This window comes from Mobula hypostoma, chromosome 2 (genome assembly GCF_963921235.1).
Source record: "Mobula hypostoma chromosome 2, sMobHyp1.1, whole genome shotgun sequence".
NCBI classification, from domain to species: domain Eukaryota; kingdom Metazoa; phylum Chordata; class Chondrichthyes; order Myliobatiformes; family Myliobatidae; genus Mobula; species Mobula hypostoma.
In genome coordinates, this window is record NC_086098.1 from 149,169,789 (window position 1) to 149,197,449 (window position 27,661).

Consider the following 27,661-nt stretch of genomic DNA (forward strand, 5'->3'; position numbering starts at 1 on the left):
TGATCAAGCAAAATATGAAGGTTCTGCTTCAGAGCACATTCATGGAATATAGACCAGAAGACCAATTTGTCGTTAGAGCAGAATTAGGCCATTCAGCCCATCGTGTCTGCTCTGCCATTCCATCATGGCTGATTTATTATCCCTCTCAACTCCATTCTCCTGCCTTCTCCCCAAGAATGTCGAACATTACAGCACAGAACAGGCCTTTTTGCCCATGGTGTTGGGGCAACTTTTTAACCTAGTCCACGCTGAATCTAAACTTTCCCTCCTACATAGCCCTCCATGATAAAGGCCAACAGGTTTTTAGGTAATAAGGTGGGTCAAGGTGTTTGGGGACAATGCAGGATACTAGTAATGACGTAAAAAATTATTCATAATCTTGTTCGCCATGGTAGCAGTTAGCACGATGCGGTTACAGCTTGGGACACTGGAGTTCAGAGTTCAGGTTTCGTCGAATGTGTGTGTTTCCTCCATGTGCTGCAGTTTCTCCCCACAGTCCAAACAAGTACTAGGTAGGTTAACTGGTCATTGTAAATTGTCTCGCGACTAGGTTAGCGTTAATCGGGTATGTGGTGCTGCTGGGGCGTTCCGGCTCAAAGGGTCGGAAGGGCCCTCACTGCACCGAGTCGCTAAGTAAACAAATCTTAGTGAACAATGGAGAAAATACAAGGGGCCCATGACGGCAAACATTGTGTGGATTAAAGAGGCTCATCCCTGCCGTTAAAACTTGGATCATTGAGGCGTGTGTCAGTCATTACTCTCATGAGGGCAATAAGATTTCATGCTGCTCCTTTCAGAATGAACATTGTATGCCCAGTGGCCTCTGTGCATATCATGAGGGCACTGGATTAAAAATGTAACGTGATGCTATTCCACTTTTGAGGACTTTATAAAGGAATTCTATTATAAAGTTTATAAAAATATCATCCAACTTTTAATCCTAGATTAGAATTTTTAGTTTCTGATTGTTTGTCACTGGATTCCTTAAATTCAACTCCTTTGGTGTGGCACAGTGTTAGCTCTAAGATCAGGGTTCAGTTCCCGTGGCTGTCCGTAAGGAGCTTGTACCTTCTCTCCGTGACTGTGTGAGTTTCCTTTGAGTGCTCTTGATTTCTCCCACCTTCCCAGGAAGTATGGTTAAGGTTTAGTGTGTTTGTGGGCACCAGAGGCATGGGGACTCTTGCAGGCTGCCCAGCACAATCCTCGGTACATTTCGATGAACATGTACCAAATAAAGCTAACTTTTAAATCTCTGGCACAAACCTCCCATATTGGCAACCCTCCGGTTACCAGACTGTCACCATTATTAAATAGGGACATGAATGTTATTGCTGCTTTTTGAGGAGGGGAATGAATTCCTACAGAGAATATAGAAACAGGCAGAGAGAACAGAGATAGACGACTGTTGTTTATTTATTCACTTACTGAGATGCAGCACGGAAGAGGCCCTCCAAGCCCTTGGAGCTGCACCATCCAGCAACCCCCGATTAACCTGAGACTCATCACGGGACAATTTACAATGACCAAGTAACCAATTAATAAGGGTATGTCTTCAGACTGTGAGAGGAAACCGGAGCTACCTGGAAAAAAATCCACACATCCCACAGGGAGGACGTACAGATTTCCTGCTTGCTGGAGAAACTGTGGAAAGCAAAATGCAAACCATGATCATATTTTCTGGGAATGCCCGTTATCAAAGACTATTGGAGTGGGATACACAATGCCCTACAAGACATCTTTAAATGTGAAATACCCTTAGAGAGTAAGACCATACATTTTGGGTATATACCTCAAGAATGGTTGAAGAGATAAATATTTAATGAATGTACTGTTGGTGGCTGGTAAAAAGACCCTTACCACGAAATGTTTATCTCAGGAGAGCCCAACTTTAAATGTATGGATGGAAATTACAATGGACATTTACAAAATGGAGAAGATAACAGTATCTGTTAATCATAAGTTGGAACAATTTTATTCATACTGGAAAACATGGTTTAACTACATAACACCTCATAGGCCTGATTTTATTCTCACAAGTCAATGAATATGTTGTAAAAAAATCACTCCCTACTCTGTACATAGTTTTCTTCTTTCGATTGTTCTTTCTTTCCTCTCCTTTCTATAAGTGTATACCTCAGATAAATATTATGTGGAGATTTGTAACAAATATGATTGTATGATAAATATATACAGTATCTGAAATACATCTTATGGAAATGTTTGTTTGATGATGAAATTCAATAAAAAATAAATTACAAAAAAAGAAAGGAAGTCAGAATTAAACTCGAACTGTAATATTGTAGATGTCCACACTGAAACTACGCTACCATGGTGCCCCCATATGCAAGACCTATACAAGTTATACATCTCTGCACCTACAGTACTTCCAGGAATAAACTGTATGAGCCAAGCTCCACAGCCTGAGTCTGTCAGAAAAGAATGGTCCTCGCTCTCTGAACCTCAGGAAGGATAGTGCAAGGCTCACATCCTGCTCTTCATCTCTGCACGTCAGGAGGGAGCACAAAACGAGGCAAGGTAAGGCAGCTGAAAAAAATCTGTGTCCTTAGGCTGGATGCAGAGTGGTGTAGAATACAGATTCAAGACTCAAAAACTGTGGCTACCTAAAGAGTCTCTCATGCCAAGAGTTACTTTGTCATGTTGTCGTTTCCAGCCAGTCACCTAACGTACGGATACTCCCGCACCTAACCTCACTTTATGTACATACGATCTGTCTATGTACAGTATATGAGCCAATCTAATGTATATATGGCCACACTCAAACAGTGTTTTATAGGAGTGCTTTTACACTCAGTGGCTACCTTATTAGGTATATCTGTACACATGCTCTTCAATGCAAACATCTAATCTGCTAATCATGTGGCAGGAAATCAATGCATAAAAGCACATCAACCAGGTCAAGAGGTTCAGTTGCTGTTCAGACCGAACATCAGAATGGGGAAGAAATATTATAGGCACTTGCTTAGGGGTTTGGAGGGCAATGGTCCTGGTGCAGATTGGTGGGACTAGGCAGATTAGTGGTTCTGTGCAGTACCTGCCTACCCACCAACAAGGGCATATAATCAGAAAGGTGCTTGACGAGGGCTAGTAATATCATGAAGGATCCCACCCACCCTGCTCATGGACTGTTTGTCCCACTCCCATCAGAGAGCAGGCTTCAACGCATCGATACCAGGACCACCAGACTCAAAAACAGTTACTTTCCCCAAGCAGAAAGGCTGATCAACACCTCCACCCATTAACTCCACCGCTACTTTATTGCTTCCTGTCAGTCACATTATGTACAGCCAGCATCACTTTATAGACATGCAATCTATTTAAGTTATTTGTATTTATTGTGCTTTTTTATTGTGGGGTTCTTCATCTTTTGTGCTTTCTTTGCTGTATCATTCTCTTTTACTGTTGTGTTCTATAAATGACATTAAACAATCTTGAATCTTCAATCTAGTGTTCTGTGACTCTAAGACTCTAACTCTCAGCAGATGAAAATCATGATGCAAAATTCTATTCACTATGAGTACCACAATCTGTCATCGGATGATACCTGTGTCAGCGCTACAGCGGCGCGGGATCTCCATAATGCTCAGAAAGGTACTGTTTATTTCACAGAGCTTTTGCACTTTGCACAGCCCTCCCAGTCATTCCAGCAGGTTGCTAATAATGAGGACTTCATGTGGCAAGTATTGTGTGCTCTGTATATCTGGGAGTCTGTAGCCATGAACTGTGTCCCAACATCCCTGACAGGTTCCTCAGGGAAATTCCCATCACATTTGGCATCAGCTGTACCATATAGAATGTGACTAAAAAGAACATTTCTTTCAAACTTCAACTTTCTAACACAGTCTCTCCCTGTAGATTTCCTTTTCATAGCAATGTTCCCTCCAGCTACAATGAGGAATATATGCCATTGTTCTGCATCTCCCCAAGTGTGTGTTCCACAGTGTTATAAAATAATGCATCTGTCAAGCAGACTGACTTGCAGATTTTGTCCACTCGAGCAAAATACAGTGTGAACTGTTTGTTAACTTTGACTGACAATCCCCTATTGATTAGGTCAAGCTCCCAAACCAATTCAGGGAAAGTGTCAGAATTCTGCTGAGGAATTAAATATGAATTTTGAATAAATTTGTTATTTCCCATCGGTCACCTTACATACATCCTAGCGTCACTTTATGGACATACAATCAATCTATGCATATACACTACCTGACGTATTTATATTTATTGTGTGCTTATTATTATTATTATTTATTATTATTGCTTCTTATTAATTATTGTGTTCTTTATCTTTTTTTTGTGTGCTGCATCAGAGCCAGCATAACAATGATCTCATTCTCCTTACACGTGTGCACAGGAAGTGACATTAAACAATCTGGAATCTAGAGTTTTGAGTCTTAGATTTTGGTTGTGTTTTGTTCAAAAGACCACAGGACATAGGAGGAGAATTAGGCCATTCGGCCCATTGAGTCTGCTCTGCCATTCCATTATGGCTGTCTTATTATCCCACTCAACCCTATTCTTTTGCCTTCTCCATATAACAATGACACCCTTACTAGTCAAGAAGCTATCAACCTCTGCTTTAATTATATCCAATGACTTGGCCTCCACAGCCTTCAGAGGCAATGAATTCCACAGATTCATCACCCTCTGGCTAAAGAAATTCCTCCTCATCTCTAAAGGGATGATTTTGTACTCTAAGGCTGTGCACTCAGGTCCTAGACCACCGCGCCCCCCCCATACCACTGTAGGGAACATCCTTGCCATGTCCACTGTATCTAGGCCTTTTTATATTCAATAAGTTTCAATAAGACCTCCCCTCATTCTTCTAGACTCCAGAGCCAAAGCCAGCATTCATCATATGCTTGATTTTGAATTATATATTAAAATTTAGGATTGAAAATGAATCTCAAGGCAGTATATAATAATATGCATGTACTTTGTTAGTAAATTTACTTTGACTTTGAAGATCTTTCCTTGACCATTCCATTTTAACCATCACGTATTAATCCATGTAAGTTAGTAATTTGCCCATCACCAAAATTAAACTAGCTGCTCTGTAATTCTTCCTTTTTAAAGTTTGTGTTGGTCATTCTCTAATACCCAAGCATTAATCCTACAGCTACAGAGGATCCTGTAGCCTGCCGACTTATCAATTATAAATGACAAATTTCCCCTTGATACCACTATGTTATTATATTTGCCCAATTCAATATTTCACAATTTTCACTTGAACAAATTGTCATCATCTCCTTTTAATAAGATTGTTTCAACCTATCAGTTAGCAATGGCAGAGGCAGGAAAAGTGACAAGGTCCTGTAGAGTGCAATCAGGGAGTTAGGTGCTGAGTTAAAGGGTAGGAGCACCAGGGTTGTGATCTCAGGATTGTGACCCATGCCACGTGCTAGTGAGGCCAGAAATAGAGAGATCGTACGATTTAGCACGTGGCCAAGGAGTTGGTGTAGGAGGGAGGGCATCAGAGTTTTGGATCATTGTGCTCTCAAGGTGGGACCCGTATAGAAGCAAGGGTTTGCTCCTGAACTGAAGGAGTCTAATATCCTGGCGAGAAGGTTTGCCAGCGTTGCAAGGGGCAGGTTTAAACTAGAGCTGCTGGGTGATGGGAACCAGAGCGCCAGAACAGATAGTGGAGTGGCTGTGGAGAAAGATGTTGTTAAGCCTGCATACAGGAGCAGGGAACAAAAGGTTGAGGATGGTAGGACTAATGTTCTGAGCTGCGCATATTTCGGTGCAGGGAGTCTTATAAGCAAGGCGGTTGAGCTCAGGGTATGGATCAACAAATGGAATTATGACATTGTAGCCGTTAGTGAGACTGGGTTGCAGGAAGGGCAGGACGAGCAGCTCAATATTCTAGTCTCCTGTTGCTTTAGACGTGATAGAACGGGAGGGATTGAAGGTGGAGTGGTGTCATAACTTGTCAGGGAAAGTGTCACAGTCATGCTCAGTCAGGACAGACTTCAGAGCTCATCTAATGAGGCTTTGTAAATGCAAATGGAGTTCTTCTCTTTCTCACTCTGGCCTCTTATCTCTTCTCATCACTTGCTCACCACTTCCCTCTAGTGTTCTTCCTCCTTCTTTTGCTTCTATGGTCTACTCTCCTCTCCTAAAAGATTCCTTCTTCTTCAGCACTTTACTTGTCCCACCTATCACCTCCTAGCTTCTTCCTTCATCCTCCTTCCCCTGCCCACGTACCTTCCCAATCACCTGGTCTCACCTGTCACCTGCCACTTGTACTCCTCCCCCTCCCCTCACCTTCTTATTTTGGTTTCTACCCCCTTCCTTTCCAATCCTGATGAAGGGTCTCATTCTGACATAGTGACTCTTTATTCCCCTCCAGAGATGTTGTCTGACCTTATGAGTTCCTCTCACTGTTACAAATTATTCTAGAATTGTGAAGTTATGTATAGCAAATATTAATAAAATGTGAATCAGGAAATAAAATCTGTTCACAATTAAACTTCAAGTTATACTGATTGGAGAGAGTGTGGAAGTAATGGATGTGGGTTTAATTTCAACATTTAAGAGAATTTTGGATAGGTACATGAATGGAGGCTATGGTCTGGATGCAGGTTGGTGGGACTAGGCTGATGAATGGTTCAACATGGACTAGATGGGCCAAAGGGCCTGTTTCTGTGCCGTAGCATTCTATGACTCTAATTAAGCCCATTCCTTTTCTATATACTCAAAATGTGAACTAATGATTTTGGCCAGTTTGTGCCATTGTTATCCCTGTAACAGCTCACAGCTGATATACGCACAGCACTTTATTAAGCACATCCTACACCTAATAAATTGGCCACTGGGTGCATGTTGAAAAATGCTCTTCTGCACACCACTGTTGTAATGCGTGCTTATTCCTTCCTGTCAGTTTGAACTACTCTGGCCATTTTCCTCTGACTTCTGTCATTAATAAGGATTTTTCACCCACAGAAGTGTCTCCCGCTGGATGTTTTTCATTTTTTGCACCATTCTCTGTAAACTCTAGAGACTATTAAGTGTAAAAATCCCTGGGGATCAGCCTGTCTGGCACCAACAATCATTCCACAGTCAAAGTGACTTAGATCACATTTCTTCCCCATTCTGATGTCTGAACTGAACAACAACTGAACCTCTTGACTATGTCTGCATGCTTTTATGCATTGAGTTGCTGCCACATGATTATATATTTGCATTGATGAGCAGAAGTACAGATGTACCTAATATAGTGGCTACTATATTTTCAACAGCCTTTCTACAACAAGAAGTATTGTATTGAGATTTATCTTCTGTTAAAAGATTTACGCAAAAATAAACTTTGATTTAATGGATGTTTACTCCTAAATGCCATTCACTGGCAGGATATCTACATTTATACTTTCCATTCTACTCCAAATAATGAAAATTAAGGCAACAGAGAAAGCCATCCGAGACATTCTTCTTCTCTCTCCATCAGGCAGAAGATGTAAAGGCCTGGAAGCACATACTATCAGGTTCAAGGTCAGCTTCTACCACACTGAACTTGACCACTGTCTCATGATGAGGTTCACCTCTTCCTGGAAGCTGACGATCTTCTCACCGAACTCATGCTTGAAGAGCCGGTTAGCTTCCTCTGTCAATGGTCAGCCGTCCTATGCAGTCTCATTTCCAGCTGTGTGATGGTGGAATTCATCTAGTTAGTTTTCAACAGAACTGCTAAATTGATTTTTAATATGATAAGATGAACTCTTGACCTCACCATCCACCTTATTATGATCCTGCACTGCACTTTCTCTGTAGCTGGTACACTTTATTTTGCAATCTCTTTTACCATGTTCTACCTCAATGTACTGTGTAATGAACAGTAGACAAGACAAGCTTTTCATTGTGTCTCTGTACATGTGACAATAATAAGCCAGCTCCAATTTCAAACATTTAAGGGGCATCTGGACAGGTATCTGAGTGAGTAAAGCAAAGAGGCATATGGAATTAATACAGATATGTAGATTAGTAGAGATTGGCATAATGGTTGTCGGCGACCCAGTGGGTAGCTATGACTATGACATTTTACATATCAGTAATTATGTTAATGGGATCCCACCGACCCTGCTCATGGATTGCTTGTCCCACTCACATCAGGGAGTGGGCTACATAGCATCCACACCAGGACCACCAGATGCAAAAAACAGTTACTTTCCCCAAGTAGTAAAGCTGATTAACACCTCCACCCACTAACGCACTCCTCCACACCCCCAACCACCACTACTTTATCATTTCCTGTCAGAGGCCCCTTACGTACAGACACTCCTGTGTCTAGCATCACTTTATGGACATATAATCAATCTATGTATATAAGCTCTCTTATGTCTTTATAGTTATTGTGTTTTTTATTGTTATGTTCTTTATCTTATTGTGTTTTTTGTGCTGCATCAGATCTGGAGTAACAATCATTTTATTTTCCTTTACAATTATATACTGGAAATGACACTAAACTATACTGAATCTCAAGTATTGATGTTCTCATCTTTTATCCCTCAGACTTATTAAAACACTTCACAAATACAGTATTTATTGTGATGCAATTATATATAAGAATCCACATAGAACAGACAAGTGAATAGTCAAAATAGAACAACTGCTGATTTTGGAAACGTGCCGTGGGATAATTAATTGTGTTTTTTGTTATTATTGTGCTCTTTATCTTATTGTGTATTTTTGTGCTGCATTGGACCCTGAGTAACAATTATTTTGTTCTCCTTTACACTAGTGTACTGGAAATGATACTGAACAATCATGAATGAAAAAGTAGTTTTAGGAAACATATCTGCAACTCGCATTTCAGACCACCAGTGGGAGTTTGTTTAATTAAAGCAGGCTACTGCATTATGACATGGTGGATCACAGAAGCGTCCTTATACAGATAGGCACTTCGAACATCAAACATACAACAGTACAACAGGCCCTTCATCCCAAAATGTTGTGCTGAACCAATTAAGTTCGTAATCAAATAACCAACTATACTCATCTTTCCTGCCTCAACAATGTCCACACCCTTCCATTTTCCTCACGTTCACATGCCTATCTAAACATCTCTAATACATCTCTAATGTATCTGCCAGTCACCCACCACTCCCTGTGTAAAAAAAAAATTGTCCCTCACATCTCCTTTGAAATTACCCTCTCTCACCTTAATTACATCCACTCTGGTATTAGAAATTTCAAACTTTGGAAAAAGATACTCTCTGTCTACTCTATCTATGCCTTTCATAATCTTATATACCTTTATCAAATCTCCTCTCGGCCTCTGCCACTCCAGAGAAAACAACCTAACTTTTGTCCAATTTCTCGTTACAGTTTGTTCCACCTCACTTGAGAGCCAATATGGACACAATGGACCAATGGGCCTGTTTAGGAGCTGATAAATAATGTGACCCCCTCTGTTTGTATCACTGAAGCAGGGAGGAGGTTCCTCATTGGTCAAGGTTGACCATTGATGTTGCTTCCTAGCTGTCTACGTGAGATGCAAGCCACAATGCAAGCCAGGGCAGTATGATATGGAGAGCGAGCTATTGCCCATGTAGCAGGTTCCCCCTCTCCATACAGCTGATGAGTCCAAACGAATATCAGAGACTGATACAGTTTGGCACCAGTGGTGTCAGAGGAGTTGCCAATCAAGATTGAACTCAATATAGGACTGCCTTAGGGACTCCAGCTCTGGATTATTCCTTGGGGTTTACTCCCAAAGCCTTCCCCGTAAGTGGGTATAGCCACTAGGCAGTGGAGGTTTGAGATCAGAGTTCTCCTTCTCCTCGATGAGCTGCCAATCATGGATGACAAGTTCCATTTGCCCAAAGCGACTGAGTTTAAGGTACCAGTAGCCTGCATTTATCCCTTCTGTGGTCAGTAGAAACAGCTCTGCTGGGCTTAGCAGATAAGCCACATGTGAAGGCCAGGAGGTGGACTTGGTTGTCAGAGGCTATTTGAGATGCAATCCACTGGAAACATTCAACAGGTAGAGGGAACTCAACTTGCTAACCTTCCCCCCACCTCCCCTGTTAAAGCCTTAAGGAATATACCTGTTAATATCAAAGTGTGTTATGAAATGAACAGTAAAATTATTTAAGGTGGCATGGAATGCATCAACTATAAAAGACTGATAAAGTAATGTTTGTCATTGTACTTTGAGGGGAAAGTTTAGCTCCATTGGATTTTAGCCCCAGAAGGCCGGAATGTTGGGTTGCACAATGCTCAAGTCAGAATCTGAATCAGGTTTATTATCACTGACAAGTGTCATGAAATTATTAACACAAGAGATGCTGCAGATGCTGGAAGTCCAGAGTAACACATACAAAATGCTGGAAGAACTCAGCAGGTCAAGCAGTGTCTGTGGATTGGAATAAATAATTGACATTTCAGGCCGAAAAAATGACGAAGGTTCTTGGCCTGAAATATTGTCTGTTTCTTCTTCTCCATAAATGCAGCCTGACCTGTATTTCCTCCAGCACTTTGTGTGTGTTACTTGATATGAAATTTGTTGTTTGGTGGCAGCAGTACTGTGCAATATATAATAATTTCAAAATCAATAAATATAGTAAAATGGCAATAGTGAGGTAGTGTTTATGGGTTCATGGACCGCTCAGAAATCTGACAGTGGGGGGGAAGAAGTTGCTCATAAAATGTTGAGTATATGTCTTCAGACTCCTGTAGTGGAATGTGTAGCTGTAGTGGAGCGTGTATCAAGCTTCAGATTCCTTGGTGTCCACATTTCCGAGGATCTCACCTGGTCCCTGAACTCCTCCATCCTGATCAAAAAGGCGCAACAGTGCCTTTATTTCTTGCGGAGCATCAAGAAAGCTCACCTCCGTCCCAGAATACTGACAGACCTTTACCGCTGTACCATTGAGAGCATACTCACCAACTGCATCACAGTGTGGCATGGCAATTGTCCCAAATCGGACCGCAAAGCACTCCAGCGTGTGGTGAAAACTGCCCAGCGGATTATTGGCACCCAATTGCCCACCTTTGAGAACATCTACCATAAACGCTGCCTGGGCAGAGAGAAAAGCATTATCAAGGATGCATCTCACCCTAACCATGGACTTTTTACTCTCCTCCCATCCGTAGGCGCTACAGGAGCTTCTGCTCCCACACTAGCAGGCACAGGAAGAGCTTCTTCCCTGAGGCTGTGACCCTGCAGAACCTCACATCACAGCGCTAAGTGGTATTGCACCCATATTGTACTGTCTCAGTACTTTTACACTTGTGTGCTGTAGCACTTACTTTTTATTCACAGTTATTTTGTAAATAACACTATTCTTTGCATTCCTGGTTGGATGCTAATTGCATTTCATTGGCTTTGTATCTGTACTCGGTACAATGACAATAAAGTTGAATCTAATCTAACCTAATCTAATCCTGTATCTCCTCACAGATGGTAATAATGAGAAGAGGGCATGTTCCTGGATGGTGAGGGTGCCACCTTCCTGAGGCACTGCCTTCTGAAGTTGTCCTCGGTGGTGGGAAGAGCTCTGTCTGTGATGCTCAGTTGTAGATTCTCAGTCCAAATGTATGACCTTTCTTTCTTACACTGCTAACTGAAAAATTGGTGATATTTTTATGAAGAACAATCAACACAGACAACTGACTTCATTCTTCATTGGTGCTCAAACTGGAATAACAATAACTGTCCTCATTTTGTAAACTAAGGATGTCACTCTACATTACTAACACAACCACCAGGTGACACACACACAAAATGCTGGAGGAATTCAGCAGGTCAGGCAGTATCTATGAAGAAGCAACGTTTCGAGCCAAGATCCCTTATCAGGGCTCACCAGGTGAACCAGCTTTCCAGTTTAATGGACTATCAGCAAATATATGGAACTGAAAATCAATGCACAAGAGGCAGAAGGTTTTCGATTTTGTTAATTAATCTCCTGAATATTCAGGTTATTTACTTTAATGTTGCAACAGGACACCAAGGCTCAAATGTCCCTTCTGCATAGTAGGTAACTCTTCTAAAATTTGTCATTGTGACTGATATTATCTCAAATAAAGAATATTCTGTTAGCCCAAAGTAAAGCTATTATGTGCACATTAGGTTAAATACATAACTGTGTTACAATATAAATCCTGACCTATTCCCTGGTTTTATTGCCCCGTGTCTAAATCACTTCAGTGATAAAATACAGGTTCTTCCTTTATAAAGACGCAGTATTCCTCACTCCCCAATACGTTTTAACGTAAATTTGTTTGTAATATATTTACATTCAGTGCATCAGACGTTGATTCTATTGTTCTTCAATGTAAACATTTAAAAATTGACAGTATTGATTATAAGTTCTGATCAATCAAAATTGTAAGTCTCGGAATGAGGTTTAATATTACTGGCATTCATCATGAAATTTGTTGTGACAAAGTAACAATGCATTGCAATATTTAATAATAAAAAACTATAAATTACTACACACACATATATAAAACAAACAAATAGTGCAAAAAGAGAGAAAAAATAGTGAGGTTTAATGTTGCAAATGTGCACTGCCAGCAAGGAGCTTGGCTGTTGTGAGTGTGTAACAGGAAATATCATGAACACACTCAGTACTGTTCTTTCTTTAATGGTTGGTGCATCTGGGATACCAAGATCCCAATTGGAAATACACATTCACAAAAAGAAATGGTCCAATGAGTGTAGTGAGATCATAAATAAATTACTATATTCAGGTGTGATTATCCTGCATGTGTCAGATCAAAGCTGTTTCCTCTTCAGCTTATTTATTTATTTATTTATGCTTTTTTTTTTCTAATGGAAGGTTTAAAAGAGGCCGTTAAGGGCTGAAGCAAAAAGACTAATAGTTTGCTTCTGCAGTTAAACCTACTTTAAAGTTCATGTTTTAGGAGAGCCAGATGCAAGGAGATAGTGGTTCAGCTGACCAATTAGTTCGACTTCACTGCCCAATCACTGAACTGTCCCACAACCTATGGACTCACTTTCAAGGACCCTTCCTCTCATGCCCTCGATATTTATTGTTTATTTGTTTAGTTATTATTATTATTATTATTATTTCTTTTCTTCTTCTTTTGTATTTGCATGGTTTGTTGTCTTTGCACATTGTTTTTGTCTGTCCAGTTGTGCGCAGACATTCATTGATTCTACTGTTTTTCTTATATTTACTGTGAATGCCCACAAGAAAATTAATTGCAGGGTTATGTATGGTGACATATACATACTCTGGTAATAAATTCACTTCACACTTTTGAACTTTTAAGATAGTGTGCCACTTTTGTGTAGGGGCACTGTTACAACTTGGGGCATTGGAGCTCAGAGTTCAATTCCGGTATACTCTGTAAGAAAGTTTCTATGTTCTTCCTGTTTTTGGCTTTCCTCCGGATTCTCTGGTTTCCTCCCACAGTCCAAAGACGTACCGGTTAGTAGATTAATTGGTTATTGTAAATGGTCCTGTGATTAGGCTAGAGTTAAATTAGTGAGTTGTTGGGTGGTGAAGCTCAGTGAGATGGAAGGGCCTGTTGTACACCATATCTCTAAAGTAAAAAGATAATAAAGTGATTCCGGAATAGAATGAAAGGCTTGTCATATGAAGAACATTTAATGTATTCACTGGAATTCAGAAGAATGAGGGGTGACCTCATTGAAACTTATCAAATGTTGGAATGGGTGTGGAGAGGATGTTTCCTATGGTGATGACACAGACTCAGAATAAAGGGGAATCCTTTTAGAACAGAGTTGAGGAGGAATTTCTTTAACCAGAGAGAGAATCTGTGGAATTTGTTGATACAGGCTGCTGTGGAGGCCAAATTGTTGGGTATATTCAGCTAGATTCTTGGCTTGTCAGGGCATGAAGGGATATGGGCAGAAGGCAGGAGATTTGGGCTAAGAGGGAAAATGGATCAGCCAGGATGAAATAGCAGAGCAGACTTGATAGGCCAAGTGGACTAGAATATCTTATATAGAATATAGAATATCTTATGGTCTTGTGGTCTTATTAGCTGAGGTTGGTTTAAAAATCCATCTGGCAGTGACTTTTTGATTTTCAGCCCTGTATTGGTTGATTCCAGCTGGCCTTGTAGCAGTTTCTGACAGCATTTTGGGCTGTGTTTTCTCACTTACTCAAGGACACTAACTCATTGTCCTGTGGGATAATGGATTTGACAAGTGCAGTGTATTTAATATTTCAGTAATATTTAAGTACTATTGTAAACCTGTTGTTTGATTCTTTGTTATTTACACAAGTCATTACAAGTTACATGTACAAGTCTGTGAATGGCATACATCATTATGCCACTTGTCATACAGGCGATGAATAAGTTTTAAAACAAACCTGAGATCATTACCCAGCTGTTGAAGTACAGCTTTTTTTTCTTGGCAAGGGGAGAAAGAAACATTTGAGTTAAATGCACGTGTTTCTGCAGAAGGGGGCAAAGACAGTTAAGTTAAAAAAAGGCGGAAAACACAAAATTCATAACAGTGAGTACTGGGTGATAATAATAGTTAATGAATAAATAGAAGCAGAAATGGCTGGCTATGTTGGAAAGATTGATGCATTCGATTGCACAGCAGATAACTGGCTGATGTATACTGAACTGTGTATTAAACAGTATTTTGAAGCAAGAGAATTAGCCAATAAAAAGCAAGTGCCAGCGGCACTGAGTGTAATAAGATGACAAGCCAAAGGATCAGAACTATGCAATTTGGCTCATCAAATTTGCTCCGCCATTTGATCATGGCTGACCCATATCACTCTGAACCCCATTCTCCTGCCTTCTCCCTGAACCTTTCATGCCCAGACTTACCAAGATAACATAGGAGCAATACTAGGCAATTCAGCCCATTGCATTTTCTCTGCCATTCCATCATGGCTGATTTATTATTCCTCTTAATCTCAATCTCCTGCCTTCTCCCTGTAACATTTCACACGCTGATTAATCAAGAACAAATCAACCTCCACTTTAAATACACCCAATGGCATAGCCACCACAGGTGCCTGTTGCAATAAGTTCCACAGATTCACCACCCTCTGGTTAAAGTTGTTCCTCCTAATCTTTGTTCTAAATGGATGTCCCTCAATTCTGAGCCTGAGCTCTCTGGTCCTAAATTCCCAGATGATATGAAACATCCTCTCCACATTCACTCTCTCTAGGTTTTTCAACAGGTGGAAAAACATACACTTTGATTAGAGGTTTGAATGCTCCAACCAAACCAGCCGAAATGAGCTTTGCTGATATCATGAAAGTAATGCAGAAATATTTAGAACCAAAGCTGTTGTTGATTGCAGAATGCTTTAGGTTTCATAAGCAGAATCAATAGGAAAGAGAGTTCATTTCAGTGTACATGATTGAATTGAAGAGATTGTCTGAACATTGTCAGTTTGATAATGGGCTTAAAGATGCACTGAGAAATCATTTAGTTTGTGGAATCTTACAAAAGATCATTCAAAACAGTTCCTAACTGAAGCAGAAATCATATTTAAAAGACCAGTTGAAATCACTGTATGAATGAAAACAGCAGCCAGAGATGCAAATTGGTTGCAGTCAAGAATGAAAGTGAGTGTGAAAAAATTGCAATGTCTAAAGAGAAACCTGCCTGGACGAACAAATTACATTACTGTTGTGGCAGGGGCTCATATACATCAGAACAATTCAGGATTGAATGCAAAACTTGCAGAAAAGGCAACAAAAAAGGACACATACAAAGATCACGTTGGGCAGACAAAAATAAATGAACTGCATAGTGAAGAGAACAAGATAAAATTTCAAGTTATTTTCAAAAAGAGCACTAATCTGCCTGATGTTAATGAAAAATCTGATAATGATGAGAGTGACACAGGACTAAGTAGCCTTAAGATTTAAAACGTGAAAACTAACAATAAGCAAGCAATATGGCTTACACCAGAAGTGAAAGGCATATTAATTAAAATGGAATTGGACATCAGCTCGACTATTTCAATTATTCTACAAAATGAGTTTGAACAGCCTTTCAAAGATATGGAACTGAAGCCTGCAGGTATCCAATCAAGAACTTATACTGGAGGAAAGATAACTCCTGTGTGAATGATATTCATAACAGTGGAATACAACATCCAACAAGCCACATTGATCTTGCAAGTAGCAAAAACAGAAGGGTCAGCATTGTAGGGCTATGATTGGCTGAGACAACTACAACTTGATTGAAGATCCATCCACCATTTGCATGCCTCATCCCCTGCAATAGAGTCATCTGAAAGCAAATTAAGGAGAGTATTGGATGATGCCACAGGAGTGTTCAAAAACGGCATTGGAAAACTCAAACATATCAAGGGTACACTAGTGTTAAATAGAAGTGCCACTCCCTAGCTTTGCAAAGTCTGTCTGGTTCCTTCTAATATCCATGATAAAGTAGCCAGTGAGCTAAATAGAATGGAGGTGGAAGGAATTGTTTCCAAGTTTCAGTGGTGCCCATGAGCAATGCCAGTGGTCCCAGTCACCAAGAAGTATGGATCTGTCAGGAACTTTGGTGATCTTAAAGTCGCCATCATCCCAGTACTGAAAGTAAATCAATATTGTCTGCCCAGGATAGAGGATATCTTTACAAACCTTTCCGGAGGGAAACAATTTACAAAGTGGACTTAGCTGAGGCATACCTACAGATGGAGATGGAAGAAAGAGTCCCAAATGTTTCTTACCACAAACACTCACAAGATGCTATAATAGGCTTATTTTTGGAGTAGCATCTTCACCTGCGTTCTGGCAGACAGCTAGGAATCAGATGCTGCAAGGCTACCCAGGCACTCACTGTTACCTGGATGGCACCATTGTTACCAGTGAGGATGACTAGAAGCATCTCCAAAATCTCAAGATTGTGTTAAAAATACTAGAAGATTATGGGCTCAGAGCACAATGTGACAAGTGTGAATCCTTTAAATCAAGCATCACTAATTGTTGTTACACCAGTGTGCTGAGAAAATTCAAGCAGTGGTGGATGACCCAAGGCCAAAGGATGTGTCAGAGTTGTGGTCCTTTCGAGGATTTGTCAATTACTACAACAGGTCCCTGGCAAACCTGGCTACTCTGATCCACCCTTTGAACTCATTACTACAGATCAGGAAGAAAGGGCAATGGGCAAAGCTGTGTGAGGTGGCTTTCCAAAAGGTAAAGGAAATGGTGACGTCAGACAAGGTGCTCTCAGATTATGATGCAAATCATCCTGTGAAGCTTGCCTGAGATGCTTTGCTTTATGGTATAGGTGTAATCATGTCACGTATTATGAGTGATGGAAGCAAGCGCCCTACAGCCTTTGCATCATGTTCATTTACTGCTGCAGAGAAAAGTTATGCACAGATTGACAGAGAGACCCTGAGTCTTGTTTGGGGTGTAAAACATTGCAACTATTACTTGTATAGGAAAGAGTTTACCCTCATTATTGAGCATCAACCACTGGTGTCCATTTTCAATCCACAGAGGTGTGTGCTACTATCGCAGAGGTGAGCTCGTTTTCTTGGGGGACCCAATTATAAGATCAACTTCAAGAGGATGACTAACTATGGAAATGCTGATAGATTGTCTTGTTTGCTCTCAGAAAAGGAAATATTTGAAAAATTTACAAAAACGGGCACTGGTCTTGACATATTTTCCCTAATGCAAATTGAAAGTCTCTCTATTAGGGCAGAGGTGACCCAAAGGGAAACCAGAAACAGTCTCACACCATCTCAGGTCTACCTGTCAACCCAAAAAGGCTGGAACTTACAGCAGAAGTTCTAGTTCCCCCATTTTTACCTGCGCAAGATGAACTTGCCCTTGATGGGATTGCCTTATATGGGGAATGATATCATAGATGCAGCTACAAAGTGGCCCAAAGTGTTCCCAATGGCCTCCACTAGAGCCTCGCAAACTGTTAATGTGTCGAGCAGCCTCTTCTTGAGGACAGGTGTTCTAGAACGCCCAGTCGCTGACGATGGACTGCAGATTAAAAATGAATGGCATACATCATTATGCTACCACGTCATGTGTGTGTGCCTCACTAAAGTAAAACTAAATGAACATGAGTTACTTAGGATGGTGGTGAATACTTGAAGCTCAGGTTGAGGTGTATTCACCGAGCTCGGCAGTTAGCTTGCAGGTGAGCTGTCGCTGGCTCCCGTGACTTTTTTTTTCACTTTGTTTTATGCTTTGGAATTTGTTTGGAATTTTTATGTTTTGGAGCCAGGGCATCAAAGGGAATGGGGTGAAAGTAGTGGAGTGGGGATAACTGGATGAAGTGGATCAGCTCATGATTGAATGGCGGAGCAGACTCTTATGGTCTTATGGTCTAATTGCAAAACATAAGAAAAGGTTGTGAGGCTGAAACCTCAAAAGACAAGTATGCTCATAAACACAAGAGTTTCTGCAAATGCAGGAAAACCAGACACACAAGTGCTAGAGGAACTGAGCAGGTCAGGCATCACCTATGGAGGGGAATAAACAGTCAATGTTTTGGACCAAAATCCTTCATCAGGACTGGAAATGAAGCGGGAGGGGGAGGAATACAAGTTTCCAGTTGAAGGAACAGGTGGGTGGATGGGGAGGGGCAGATGATGTGAGAAGCTGAGGGCTGATAGGAGGAAAAGGTAAAGGGTTAAAAGGGAAGGAATCTGATACAAGAGGGAGGACTACGGAAGTTGGGGTGGTGTGATAAGCAGCTGGGGAGAAGAGAAGGAGTAAGAGGAGAGCCAGAATGGGAAATGAAAGAAGAGAGAAGAGGGAGTGGGGCAAGAAATTACCAGCACTTACAGAAATTGATGTTCATCCTTGATTAAGCATGGCAGTCAGTGCTTTGCAAGAACCAGTCTCCCCTCTATAGATTCTGTCTACATTCTCACTTCCTCCGTAAGGCAGGCAGCATAATCAAAGGCTCCACCCACAGTGGTCATTCTCTGTTCTCTCCTCTCCCATCAGGCAGAAAGCACAAAAGCCTGAAAGCATGTGCCAGCAAGATCAAAGATAGCTTCCGCCCTGCTGTTAAACACCATTTAATAGCTTCCTAGTAAGATAAGTTGGAATCTTGACCGCACAACCTACCTCATTATGATCTACTACCTTATTGTTTACGAGCACTTTCTCTGTAACTGTTACACTTTATACTGTACTGTTATTGTATTACTTTGTTCTACCTAAATGTACTGTGTAATGTTCTGATCTGTCTCAACAATATGCCAGAAGCTCTGCACTATATCCCTGTACATATGACAACAATAAACCAATTCCAATTCCAATTAATTCATACTTTCTTTTACACTGAAAAATATCCAGATTAGAGAATAAAAATTATGTTGGGTTTGCAAAAGGAGATCTAGAGTGTGACAACATTGATCTTCTACTGGTGTTCAGAATCACAAACAATGATGGAAAATCATGATTAATTTTGAAAAATCGTGTGCCTGAAGTAGAGTATCACCTACCAAGATTGTGCATTGAGGATTTGAGTGCAAGACAATTAAAATTAATTGCTCAAATTGTCATGGGATAAATTCATTAAGCAAAAAATTACAGTGACATTAATAGATTATTTGAATAGCAAATCTATGGAAAATTGATTTTAATGTGGCCAAACATGATGTCTTCCCCATTGGAACTAAGGAAGACACTTTTAAATGATGGAAATCTAGAGTCAGTGGAAATCCAAAGAGATTTTGGAGATCTTTACAAGTAATTTCATATGTTGTGAACACAAATCAGAATCAGAATGAGGTTTAACTGACGTAAGTTGTGAAATTTGTTGTTTTGTGTCAGCAGTGCTGTACAATAAATAATAATAAAAAATATAAATTATAATGAGAAATATATATTAAGTAAATTGTGCAAAAAGAGAGCAAAGAAAAAAAAATATTGAGGTAGTGCTCATGGGTTTATGGAGTGTGCAGAAATTTGATAGTGGAAGGGGAAGAAGCTGTTCCTGAAATGTTCAATGTGCGTCTTCAGGTACCTACATATCCGCCCTGATGTAGCAATGAGAAGAGGGCAAGTTCTGGGTGAGGGTGTCCTTAATCAAATTATGAGAATGAGACCAATATTTCTTGGAATAAAGATGATAAAAGATGATTCAATTAAAATACTAAAAAGAATTTAAAAATTTGATGCAATATATAATCTAAAAGGTGTAAGTTGTTGGTTTCTGTGTCCAGAACACAGTAAGAAAATAAAACCAGCTGTGGCTCATTTATGATAACAGCTAGAAGTTAATGAATGTGTGAAATTTCATCCCACAATCTTCAAGAGTCAAGATTGTTTATTGTCATCTTTAGTGCTTAAGTGTAATGGAAAACAAATTGATAGCTACTCTGGATCAATTGCAGCATAAAAAACACAATAAGCTTAAAGAATAGAACAAAAATCACAATAACTATAAATATAAAAGCAATTCTATAAAATACAATGTACAAGAACTGCTTGATTGTTACCATATATACGTAAGATTAACTTATAGACTTTAAGGTGACACCGGCAAACCATGGCAACATTCTGCAGGCTATGTACAATACTTGGAAATATATGTCTTTTGAATTTCTCTCACAGCAATCTGCAACATGTATTTTTCCCTTTAAGCAATGTACTTTTAAATCGACTTAATGAACTACAGATTTCACGATCTTCAGAATGACTCAGTGCACTTAACTCTCAAGCAAGCAGGTAGGGCACTTTTAAGCAAATGGAGGTTCGTTGCAATGACTGGAAGCGAGTTAGGAGGGGGGCCTCCAAGCCAGAGTGGAACATGGAGGAATGAGATCCCCCTATCCAGCATCTACTTAGCAAATCTGCAGTTGCTGGAGAACAAAATTGAGGACAGGAGGGCAAGATTGCTTTATTGGAAGGAAATGAGAGATTGTTGTGTTGTATGTGCAATTAAGATCTGGCTTACTCCCAGCACACCAGATACGATGATTAAACTTGAAGCCTTCTTGATTCACAGGATGGACCAAACTTTTCCAAAAGTTTCTTCAGATATATGAAGAGTAAAACAGAGATGAGAGTAGATATCAGACCACTGGAAAATGACGCTGTAGCAATGGGGGAACAAGGAGATGGCAGATGAACTGAACAAATATATTGCATCAGTCTTCACTGTGGAAGACACTAGCAGTATGCTGGAAGTTTGAGAGTGTCAAGGGGCAGAAGTGAGTGAAGTGCCATTACCAGAGAGAAGGTGCTTGGGAAAATGAAAGGTTTGAAAATAGATAAATTACCTAGACCAGATGGTCTACACTCCAGAGCCTGAAGGGAGTCGCTGAAGAGATTGTGGAGGCATTAATAATAACCTTTCAAGAATCAATTGATTCTGGCATAGTTCTGGAGAACTGGAAAATTGCAAATGTCACTTCACTCTTCAAGAAGGGAGAGAGGCAGAAGAAAGGAAATTACAGGTCAGTTATTCTGAACTCAAGGAAGATGAAGAAATCAATTGTTAAGGATTTGGTTATGGAGTGCTTGGAGGCACATGATAAAATAGGCCGTGGTCAGCATGGTTTACTTCAGGGAAAATCTTGCCTGACAGATCTGTTGGAATTCTTTGAAGAAATAACAAGCAGGATAGACAAAGGGGAATCAGTGGATGTCATGTACTTGGATTTTTAGAAGGCCTTTCAGAAGGTGTCACATATCAGGCTGCTTAACGAGCTAAGATCTCATGGTATTACAAGAAAGATATTAGCAGGAATAGAGTATTGGCCGATTGGAAGAATGCAAAGAGTGGGAATAAAGAAAGCCTTTTCTAGTTGGCGGTCGGTGACTAGTAGTGTTCTACAAGGATCTGTGTTGGGGCCACTTCTTTTTACGTTATATGTCAATGATTTGGACGATGGAATTGATGGTTTTGTGGCTATGTTTGTCAATGATACAAAGATAGGTGTTGAGGAAGCAGAGAGGCTACAGAAAGACTGAAACAGATTAGGAGAATGGGCAAAGAAATGTCAGATGAAATGCAGTGTTGAGAAATGTATCGTCATGCACTTTGGAAGAAGAAGTCAAAGAAAAGAATATTTTCTGAATGGAGAGAAAATACAAAAATCCATGATTCAAAAGGACTTGTGCATCCTTGTCCAGGATTCCCCAAGGTTAATTTGCAGGTGCAGTCAGTGGTGAGGAAGGCAAATGTGATGTTTCAAGAGGGCTAGAATATAAAAGCAAGGATGTAATGTTGAGGCTTTATAAGGCACTGGTAAGGCCTCACTTGGAGTATTGTGAGCAGTTTAGGCCCTTTATCTAAGAGAGGATATGCTAACGTTGGAAAAGGTTCAGAGGAGGTTCATGAGAATGATTCTGGGAATGAAAGGGTTAACTTATGAGGACCAATTGATATCTCTGGGCCTGAAATTCACTGGAATTGAGAAGAATAAGAGGAGATCTCATGAAACCTCTTTGAGCCCTCCTTGTGAAGAAAAAGCATTTCAGGATGTATATTGTATACATTTCTCTGACATTAAATTGGACCTTTGGACCTTTGAACCTTAACCTCTGAAGCCTATCGAATGTTGAAAGGTCTTGATAGAGTGGATGTGAAGAGGATGTTTCTTATGCTGGGGGGGGCTGGTCCAGGACCAGAGGGCAGAGACTCAGAATGAAGGTACATCCATTTAGAATGGAGATGAGAAGGAATTTCTTTAGCCAGTGTGTGGTGAGTCTGTGGAATTCATTGCCACAGGCGGCTGTGGAGGCCAAGTTATTAGGTATGTTTAAGGCAGAGGTTGATAGATTCTTGTTTAGTCAGGGCATGAAGGGTTACAGTGAGAAGGCAGGGGTTTGGGACTGAGAAGGAAATGGATCAGCCATGATGAAATGGCAGAGTGGATTCGATGGGCCAAATGGCCTAATTCTGCTCCTATATCTTATGGCTTTATGATCTTGAGAACTGCTGATTCTGAAAAGACAAAAGGTGGAGTTGTGTGTTTCATGATAAACGCTCGGTGGTTCTCCAACGTGGCAGTTTTATTGAACTAGTGTTCCCTGACCTTGACCGAAAAGTCAAATGCTGTTTGTACTATTCACCTAGGGAGTTCTCCTCCATAATCCTGACCACTGCTTACACACCACCCGTGGCCAGATATAATCAAGTGCTTAAAATACTTTGTGATGCCGTCTCCAAACAGTCCACCCCGACGTATTTCAAATCATAGTCAGGGATTTCAACTCGGCTTGTTTGAAGGAAAACCTACCCAATCACCATTAGCATAAAACTAGTACCACCAGAGGTCCCAACACAATAGACCACTGTTATACTAAGTTAAGGAATGCCTGCCATTCCATGCTCAGACCACACATTGGCAAACCTGATCACTTGGCTGTCCTTCTACCTGTGAAGTTGCAGACATTAGGACAACAAAAAGGTAGCTGCGGGAGGTAGCAGATTGACTACGGGATTGCTTTGAGTTACTGGACTGGGTCATGTTCAAGGACTCATCTAGGGATCTGAACAAATACACTATGGTTATCAAAGACTTATTAAAACAGTTACAGATGAGTGTGACAAAACCATTCAGAGTCTTCCCCAATCAGATGACCTGGATGAGACGTGAGATCCACAATTTGCTTAGGGCCACATCGGAGACATTCAAGTCTGGTGACCAAGCATGTTACAAGTGGTCCAGGTACGAGGTCTGGAAACCCACCCCACAGGCAAAGTGGCAATTACAGACTGCACTTGAATGAACGAAGATTTCTCGACTGTTGTGGCAGGACTTGAATGCCATCACTTTCTATGAAGTAAAGTCAAGTGACAGCAAGGCTTCGCTTCCAGGTGAGCTCAATGCCTTCTATGCTTTGACTGTCAAAGCCTGGAAGAACCATCACAAACACCCACGACCCCCAATGATTGTATGATTTCAGTCTCTGAGGATGCGAGCACTCATGAAAAGCATCCAGCCCAGATACCACCTGGCCAAGTACTAAAGACCTGTGCTGATCAATTGACTGGAGTGTACACTGAGATCTTCAGCCTCTCACTTAGGCAGTCTGAGGTACCTGCATGCTTCAAGCAGGCTTCTGTTGTACCAGTGCCTACAAAGAACGTGGTGACATGGCTCAATAACTATTATCCAATCGGACTTACATACACAGGGATGAAGCATTTTGAGAAATTGATGATGAAACATATCAAATCCTGCCTAAGAAGCGATTTGGATCAATCATCACTGTGGAAGACACTAGCCGTATGGTGGAAGTTCTAAGTATCGGGGGACATGAAGTGTGTGAAGTTATCACAACTAGAGAGAAGGTTCTTCGGAAACTGAAAGGTCTTAAGATAGATAAGTCACCTGGACCAGATGGTGTACACCCCAGAATTCTGAAAGAGGTGGCTGAAAAGATTATGGAGGCATTAATAATGACCTTTCGAGAATCACTAGACTCTGGAATGGTTGCAGAAGGCTGGAAAATTTAAAATGTCACTCCACCCTTCAAGAAGAGAGAGAGGCAGATGAAATGAAACTATAGGCCAGTTTGTCTGACCTCAGTGGTGGAGAAGATATTGGAGTCAATTACTAATGATGAGGTCTCAGGGTACTTGGAGGCACATGATAAAGTAGACTGTTGTCAGCATGGTTTCCTCAAGGGAAAATATTGCCTGACAAATCTGTTGGAACTCTTTGAAGAAATAACAAGTAGGATAGACAAAGGAGAATCATTTGATGTTGTGTACTTCGGTTTTCAGAAGGTCTTTGACAAGGTGCTACAGATGAGGTTGCTTTACAAGCTATGAGCTCATGGTATAACAGGAAAGATTCTAATATGGATAAAGGAATGGCGGATTGGCAGGAGGCAAAGAGTGAGAATAAAGGGTGCCTTATCTTACTGGCTGCTGGTGACCAGTGGTGTTCCACAGGGGTCTGTGTTGGGACCAATTCTTTTTACATTGTATGGCAATGATTTGGATGATAAAATTGATGGCTTTGTAGCAAAATTTATAGATGATATGAAGATAGTTGGAGGGGCAGGTAGTTTTGAGGAAGTAGAGAGGTTACAGAAGGATTTAAAACAGATTAGGGGAATGGGCAAAGAAATGGCAAATGGAATACAGTGTCAGGAAATGTATGGTCATGCACTTTGGAAGAAGAAATGAAACGGTTGAATATTCTATAAATGGAGAGAAAATACAAAAAATGGACGTGCAAGGGGACTTGGAAATCCTTGAACAGGATTCCTTAAAGGTTAATTTGCAGGTTGAGACTGTGGTGAAGAAGGCAAATGCAATGTTAACATTGATTTCAAGAGGACTAGAATATAAAAGCAGTGACGCAATGTTGAAACTTTATAAAGCACTGGTGAGGCCTCACTAGGAATATTGGGAGCAGGACTGGGCCAGGGATGTGCTGAAACTGGAGAGGGTTCAAAGGAGGTTCACGAAAATGAATCCAGGATTGAATGGCTTGTCATATGAAGAGCATTTGATGGATCTGAGCCTGTATCCACTAGAGTTCAGAAGAATGAGGAGTGACCTTATTGAAACCATCAAATAGTGAAAGGCCTTGATAGAGTAGATGTGGAGAGGATGTTTTCTATAGTGGGAGATTCTAAGACCAGAGGACACAGCCTCAGAATAGAGGGGTTTCCTTTTAGAATGGAGGTGAGGATGAATTTCATTAGCCAGGGAGTAGTCAATATGTGGAATTCTTTGATACAGGCAGCTGTGGTGCCAAGCCTTTATGTATATATAATATATATTAATGACTTGGATGAGGGAATTAAATGCAGCATCTCCAAGTTTGCGGATGACACGAAGCTGGGCGGCAGTGTTAGCTGTGAGGAGGATGCTAAGAGGATGCAGAGTGACTTGGATAGGTTGGGTGAGTGGGTAAATTCATGGCAGATGCAATTTAATGTGGATAAATGTGAAGTTATCCACTTTGGTGGCAAAAATAGGAAAACAGATTATTATCTGAATGGTGGCCGATTAGGAAAAGGGGAGGTGCAACGAGACCTGGGTGTCATTATACACCAGTCATTGAAAGTGGGCATGCAGGTACAGCTGGCGGTGAAAAAGGCGAATGGTATGCTGGCATTTATAGCGAGAGGATTCGAGTGCGGGAGCAGGGAGGTACTGCTGCAGTTGTACAAGGCCTTGGTGAGACCACACCTGGAGTATTGTGTGCAGTTTTGGTCCCCTGATCTGGGGAAAGACATTCTTGCCATAGAGGGAGTACAGAGAAGGTTCACCAGATTGATTCCTGGGATGGCAGGACTTTCATATGAAGAAAGACTGGATGAACTAGGCTTGTACTCGTTGGAATTTGGAAGATTGAGGGGGGATCTGATGGAAACGTATAAAATCCTAAAGGGATTGGACAGGCTAGATGCAGGAAGATTGTTCCCGATGTTGGGGAAGTCCAGAACGAGGGGTCACAGTTTGAGGATAAGGGGGAAGCCTTTTAGGACCGAGATTAGGAAAAACTTCTTCACACAGAGAGTGGTGAATCTGTGAAATTTTCTGCCACAGGAAACAGTTGAGGCCAGTTCATTGGCTATATTTAAGAGGGAGTTAGATATGGCCCTTGTGGCTATGGGGATCAGGGGGTATGGAGGGAAGGCTGGTGCAGGGTTCTGAGTTGGATGATCAGCCATGATCATAATAAATGGCGGTGCAGGCTCGAAGGGCCAAATGGCCTACTCCTGCAACTATTTTCTATGTTTCTATGTTTCTATGTTTCTATATTCAAGGCAGAGGTTGATGGATTCTTGATTGGTCAGGGCAGGAAGTGATACAGGGGGAAGGTAGGAGATTGGGGCTGTGAGGAAAATTGGATTAGCCATGATGAAATGGCGAAGCAGCCTTGATGGGCCATATAGCCTAATTCAGTTCCTATGTCTTCTGGTCTTATAGATCTGCTCCAATTTCCCTACTGAAGCAACAGGTCCACAGCAGATGCCATCTCATTGGCTTCTCACTCAACCCTGGAGCATCTGGCAGCAAAGATGCTCTTTATGGACAACGGATCAGCATCCCCTTAAAACTAATCAATAAGGTACAAGACCTTGGCCTCTATACCTCCTTGTGCAATCAGATCCTTGGTTTCCTCAATTGCAGACCCCATTCACTTTGGATTGGCAACAGCACCTCCTCCACAATCTCCGTCAGCACAGGTGCACCACAAGGCTTTGTGCTTAGCCCCCTGCTCTAATTGCTTAACACTTATAACTGTGTGACTATGCACAGCTCCAATGCCATTCTCAAGTTTGCTGATGACACGACTGTCGTAGGTTGAATGAAAGGTGGTGACGAATCAGCATACAGGAGACAGATTGAAAATCTGGTTAAGTGGTGCCATAACTCCTTACTCAATGTCAGCAAGACCAGGGTGCTGGTTATTGACTTCAAGAGGAGAAAACCAGAAGTCCATAAGCCAGCCTTCATTGGAGGACCGGAGGTGGAGAAGGTCAGCAACTTTAAATTCCTTAGTATTTTCATTTCAGAGGATCTGTATTGGGTCCAGTACATAATTATAATGAAAATAGAGTAGTGCCACTACTTCTTTTGGAGTTTTTGAAGATTCGACATGACATCTAAAACTTTGACAAACTTCTACAGATGTGTGGTGGAGAGTATTTTGAGTGGTTGCATCTCAGCCTAGTATGGAAACATTGAATGGAAAATCCTACTAAATGTAGAGGATATGGCCTGTCCATCTCCAGTAAAGCCCTCCCCACCATTGAGCAAATC